Genomic DNA, 6,645 nt, shown 5'->3' on the forward strand with positions numbered 1-6,645 from the left:
AGATGGTCTTTTACTGTGTGGGGCAACTAGGTGGTACAGTGGATAGAGTGCCAGGCCTGGAGTTAGGAAGACTCATCTTCTTATGTTCAGATCTGGACGCAAACACTTACCAGCTATGTGACCCTGGGCAAGTCACTTCACCCTTAGTTACTTTACCTCATCTGTAAAATGAGCTGAAGAAAGAAATAGCAAACCATTCTAGCATCTTTGCCAAGAAAACCCTAAATGAGGTCATGAAGAGTTGGAAAGACTGAAAAACAACTGAATTTTTACTGAGTAGCCAAAACCTTCATCACCTGATGGCCAGTCTTTTGATAAGCATCTCCATCCTTAGCCAGGTTGGTCCCCAGAGGGCAGATATATGCGTAGTCCATCAACCAAGTCATACTCAAAACCTTCCTATCTTGGTAGGAGCTGCTAGCACTTGTTGCTTCCACAGCCCTGGAGAATCCCGGGTCAACTCCACATCAAGGTGGAGCACCAGTGTAGAACTTTAGTGGAGGAAGGCATCATTCTAGAAAAATTTACTTCAAAACCACTTTTTTGCAGAATATTTACAGGAAAAAAATGCTTTGCAAACTATGGTATACAGATGGAATGGACCATTACAGCAAATGTAAGGAATGAGGAATGTCATGAATTCAAAGACACATGGTAAGACTCATATGAAGCAATACGGAATGAAGAAAGCACAGCCAAAACAACAACATACAAAATGTCTGTACCAATGTATATAATATATACAAGTGTAATGGCTGCACCAATGTATATAAAAATAACACAAAGAAATAATGAAACACTGTTCAATTAAAACAGCCAAAGTGATAGCACAATGAAAAAGTTTAAGGGTACATTCCCTCCTTTTTGTTAATAATCAAAGCCCAGTTTTTTTTTTCCAGGATTTCAGCCAGTTGACAAACAATTATTAGCACTTGCTATGTTTAGGGCACTGTACTAAGAGCTAGGGCTACAAAGAAAAGCAAAAACAACCCCTGCCCTCAAGAAGCTCAACTTCCAATGGGAAAGAAAACATACAAATAAGCAAAAAAAAATTTTTTTTTAAATAAAAAAAAAACAGCAACAAGCTGAATACAGTGTAACTGGGAGACAGTCTCAGAGCAAAGACACTGGGTGGGGGGGCGGGGGAGGAGAATACTAAAACAGGCGTCTTCCAGAAAGGCGAGATCTGAGCTGAGTCTTGAAGGAAGTCAGGGGAGACAGAAAACAGAGCCAAGGAGGGAGAACATTCCAGGCACAGGCACAGGAGACAGCTAGTAAAAATGGACTTTATAAAAGGGTTTGTTCTGGTGTTTGTTGAGAAGTATCTGTTGTGTAAAAACAAAATATAGCAATAAATTTATTTTTAAAATTAAGCAGATAAGGATAGGTGCTGGATCTATAATTTTACTAGTTTAGGGAACCTTTCCATAAGGAAACGCCTTCTACTAAAGCATACTGGCACTTTCTCTACAAGGTAGTCTTTTTTTTTTCTTTTTTTCTACAAGGTATAAAAAGAGTTCTCTAGAGCACTGACAGGTTAAGTGATTTATCCAGGGTCACAAAGTCAGTATAGGTCAAAGGCAGGACTTGGATCCAGAGCTTCCTGGCTCCAAGGCCAACTCCCCATACACTTTACTACTTCTCCAATTCAATACAATTTTTTTTTAAATTTTAAAATAACAGTAAATAATAAGCTTTGCAATAATAATTATTATTTTTCCAATGATGAATAATATTTTTATCATCTTATGTCTTCTTATTCTTTCATAATATTCAGTTTACATTAAATCCCTCGTGTTAATTATTTTAATTAAAGTTTAAGAAGTGGGAAGGATGAGTATCCCCAATTTAGCTTAACTAAGTCTGAGTAACTTATGTATGTTATGTTGCATGCCAAGATTCTCTTCTAAGTACATTCCATCACCTCCTTCACAAATTCTGATTTTTCTGCATTGCTCAAAACACCCCAATGATAAACAGCCCCTACTCTAAAGCCATCAGTCACAGTGAATATGCCAAAATGTCATACATTTAGGGATCGTTTTCTGCTAGTTAATGGGGCAATAACAACTTGATTTGTAACTTTATTCCCCAGTAATTTTTTCAGGCTTCTCTACCAGGGGTGGGGAACTTGTGGCCTCAAGGGCATATGTGGCCCTCTAAGTCTTCAAGTGCAGCCCTTTGACCAAATCCAAACTTCACAGAACAAATCCCCTTAATAAAAGGATTTGTTCTGTAAAAGTTGGACTCGGTCAAAAGGCTGCACTTGAGGACCTAGAGGGCCACATATGGCCTCAAGACTGAAAGCCCCACCACTGCATTGGATATATATACCTGAAAGACTGTGTAAACAGAATTTTTAGACATCAAATCATATTTATAAATGCCCAGTTCTCGCTAGTTAAAGGAATCTTTAATAAAATGAACCCCCAACATCAGTATTCTGCAAATCTAAATTTGCACATTTTGGATTTCCTTAAAGTAAGGAGACACACCTAAATTTTGTCAACAGTTAATCATCAATAACTTTTGAGCTTAGGGCCATTGCTTAGATTAAATGAATGTGCCCTTTCATCTGAAATGTTTAAGAGAAAGCCCTTAAGTGGAAGCCAGCTACCTTAACAGGAGACACCCCAAACAATCAGGAGGCAGGGATAAGAGAAGAATGATAGAGCAGACCACTGGCTCCCCTACTCCTCCCTCCTTTATAATGGGTACAATGCTGGCATTTTCAAACTAGGAAAGCCCAGCACCCTCCTCCAAAACTGGGCTGGGAAGATGCAAGAAAGGGATAGACAAAGGGCTCTCCCCAGAATCTTAGGCACCATAGTCCTCAGACATGGAGAAGAGGCAGGTCTGGATGGTTTACTAAGAGGCTTCAGCTAGGAGAGACAGAATCAGGGAAGATCATTCAGTTGGGGAAGGGAAGCATCCCATGTGGGGAAGGGTCCCACCCCTTAAGTTACAGACAGAGAGATATTGATGAGCTAGGAAACTAAAGGTTTCTAACATAGAAGATACCAGATATTGGGGGAGAGGGGTTGGGCCCAGAGAAATAGGGCTGAAAAGAAGGGGTGCCAGATAGGAGGGGTGGGGCCTGGATAAGAAACAGACAGCCTACTGGAAAGAGAAAAGCTAAGCCATTAAAACCTAAGGGTTTTTTTTTTATTTTGTTTTGTTTTTTATACAATCTGAATAGCTAGCATAAAAAGGGATAATATGGTATCATGAAAGGTATTTTATGCCTTTAATATATCTAGCCTGCTCCCTGCTGGTCTTCGCTGGACATGTAGTCTCAATCAGATGCTACTCTATTGCATACAACCCCAGAGGGCACTGCCATGCTGGGCAAGGCTCATATAGGCACCACCAGACATGGCTAGGCCAGACCCCATTGGTTAATAGCTGTGTTGCTTCTCTCAACTCTCAGCTTCTTGCTCAGCTGCAATCCTTGCCTGGCTCTTCCTTATGAGAAGAGTGGGCTTTGCTATGTCCATTTAGTTAAAGCAGAGGCTTTTTTATAGTTCTTTTAGAAAAGCAGCCACCCTTGACTTGAGCCAACCAGGAAAAAAACCCTCTTTAGGAAAAATAAACTGTTGTTTTGGTTTGTTTTTAATTTTTTTTCCTCCTTTTTGACCTAGGTAGTTCCTCTCAGAGGCTTAGCTAGGCATCTCATCCTCAATTAGGAAATTCTCAGCCCCAGGATCCAAGCTCTTCTAAAGCCTTCAGTCTTAAGTTTTAATTTGGACTATATGCTTCCTTGCCCGGGAACTCGGGTCTCTCTGTCAAAAAACCTCATCCCAGTTTATGCTGAACATTCCCTCTACCTCTTTATTTTAATCTCTGAAGACTAGCCTTACATGGGCTATGCATCCAATAATTACCAACGGCCCTAAAATTCCAAATTATCCAATTTTCTAACCCAAATCTTTCTTTCCAGTAGATGAATTGAGGGGAGATCTTACAAAGCCACAGCTAAGCCCAAGGGGCAAGGCCGTTATCTGTGCTACCTGCCCAACCACATTCATAGCCTTTCACATACAGATATGGCCAACCAGCGCCAAAAAGGTGCTTTGGGCTCACCTTTACATGAAGTAATTTAGGAAGAAAATTGAAGGGAACCAGAAAGGTCTCCTGAAGGAAGTAGCACTTGAGCTGAGCCTTGAAGAGATCTAGGGATTCCAAGAAGCAAAAGTGAAAAGGGAAAGCATTCCATGTATGGGGGACAGCCAATGCAAAGGTGTGGAGACTGGAGATGGAAGATCATGTCCAGAGAATATCAAGTAAATCAGTTTGTCTGGAATGTAACGTGCATGAGGGAATTATGTGGCAACCAATTTGCAAAGATAAGTTGGAGCCAAATTGTGAAGGACTTTAAATACTGAACAAAGAATGCATACTTTATCTGGTGTCAATAGGAAGCCATTGAAGTAGGGCCTGATTATCTCTACTCTTTAGAAACATCAATTTAGCACATGGATTGAGGATGGATTTGTGAGGTAAGAGCACAAGACTGAATTCAAGGACACAAATTAGGTGGACATTTCAACAGTTCCAGTAAGAGGGAAAAATATTGCTAAACTAGGGTGCCAGTTGTATGAATACAGAGAAAGAACCAGAGGCAAGAGATGTTGAGGAGGTAAATCAGTAAGACGTGGAAATGGATTGGACATGGGGAATAAGAAAAGAGTCAAGCATGACACAGATTGCAAACCTAAGGGACTGAAAGGATGGCAGTGCCCATCAAAAATGGAGAAAATACCCACACAAATTAAACCATGGATTCATCAAACTATTAAGAAGCAACATATGTCATCTATTACCCTCTCTTCTCCTATGAACTTCACCCTTTCCCCCCCACCCCACCTCCATCTGTCCATCGGTTCCCACAGCATTTCCCTAGATCTACTCTGTTCCTTAGTCTCTGAATTTCTCTTTCTCTAGCTGCTTTCTTCCTTCTCCAAGTCATGTGAAAAAGGAAGCAGGGATAAATAAGGGGGCAGTGTCTTGGTAGGAATTGGTCTGTACAGCTACACGTAAGTGAAACAATAATAATGATTGCCAAACTATCCCATACTTACCCATTCTCAACCTCCCACCCAGTGCACCTCCACTCAGTAGCAATAAAGGAAGTTGTGGGAGAAAAATAGCAAATTCTGAATGCCATATTGTCTGAGCAAGCATATTTTCGTATATTTGTCTCTGTATTTGCTTTACTTTACTTGTCTGCTTTACAGGGTTAAGTGCCTGTAGCCATGGTATCTGTGCTTATTATAGTGTTGATCTCAATACGTGTTTAATTCTTTGATTTTAAAAGCCATGGTTTTTAAAGGAACATTGAGAATGAATAAATATTCCAGTTTATAGCTATTTCCCCTCTTAATAGGGGGCAGGGGTGTTTACATAAATCTTTTCAAATTGCTTGCAGTTCCTCCTCATTTTACAAGTTTCCAAGGGAAACAAAGTAGTTCTTCAGGAGAGGACAGACTGGCAGTGGAGTATATAGGGAGGCACAAGAATACCTCTACCAATTAAATGTCTTTAATAAGAAAGCAGGGTAGAGGAAGAGCTTGCCATAGTAAGCAGACAGTGAAGATACTGGGACCATGCTATATATTCAAATCAAAAGGCATATATGGCCTTCTACTCAGACCTTGACCTGAAGTACAAACAATTACAGCAAATGCCCTGGCTCCCCACCAAGGAGTCAAAGAAGGAGGGGTAGAAAGAGGAGTGCTTTAAAAGATCATGATAAAGCTGTAGAACAAGGAGAAAGGAAGCCTTAAAGTGCCAAAGATATATGTATTTGTGTGTGTATACATACACACACACTTTTTTTTTTAAGGGAGAAAAAGGGCTTAGAAAGGCACTTAGATTGGTAATCAAGAAACTTAATGTACTGATCAAAGCCAAATCAATTTATCTCTTAGGTCTTGTTTGCTCAGCTGTCAAAAATGAGTACAGGACTTATTAAATTTTTTTGGTGTCCTGGACACTTTTTGCGGTCAGGGGAAACCTCCAGACCTCTTCTCAACATAATGTGTGTAGTTTTTTTAAAATTTGTAATTGAAGGAAATGCCAAATTTCAGGGAAGGTTAGTGAAAATAAAAATATAATTTTTTTCACAACCAAATTCATGGCTTTCTCTCCCCCGCCCCCAATCTCTCCACCACCCCCAATCTCTCCACCACGTTAAGACTTCCTTGAGCTGAGGTTCTGTGAGATTTTTTTCGCAACTCTTAACTTTCCCAGTCTATGATCTGAACTGCTCATAGGCAATTAGCAGGTTACTATGGAAACAAGCTAGACTAGTTGCCTGGCAACCACCTCCTTTCCCCTCAGCCCCAGGATGCAAGCTGTCCTCTTTGAGACAATCTCCTCCCCTTTTTTTTCCCTGAAAGATGGCTTTGAAGCCCATGGTAGGTGTAAAAGAACTAGATTTGGGAGCGTAAGTCTGCAGCTCAGCTGTCACAGTATACAGAAATGCTAGGATGCAGGGATAACAAGGCAGGTGGGTCCCCTAAAAGAACCATGGATTTGGAGATGCCTCTAGCTTCTGCTATTTACTACCTGTATGACCTTGGGCAAGTCGGCTAACTTCTCTAGACATGTTTCCCCCCCTGTAAAACAAATGGATGATGCCTG

The sequence above is a fragment of the Vombatus ursinus genome, unplaced genomic scaffold (genome assembly GCF_900497805.2).
Source record: "Vombatus ursinus unplaced genomic scaffold, bare-nosed wombat genome assembly UNPS02014801.1, whole genome shotgun sequence".
NCBI lineage: Eukaryota > Metazoa > Chordata > Mammalia > Diprotodontia > Vombatidae > Vombatus > Vombatus ursinus.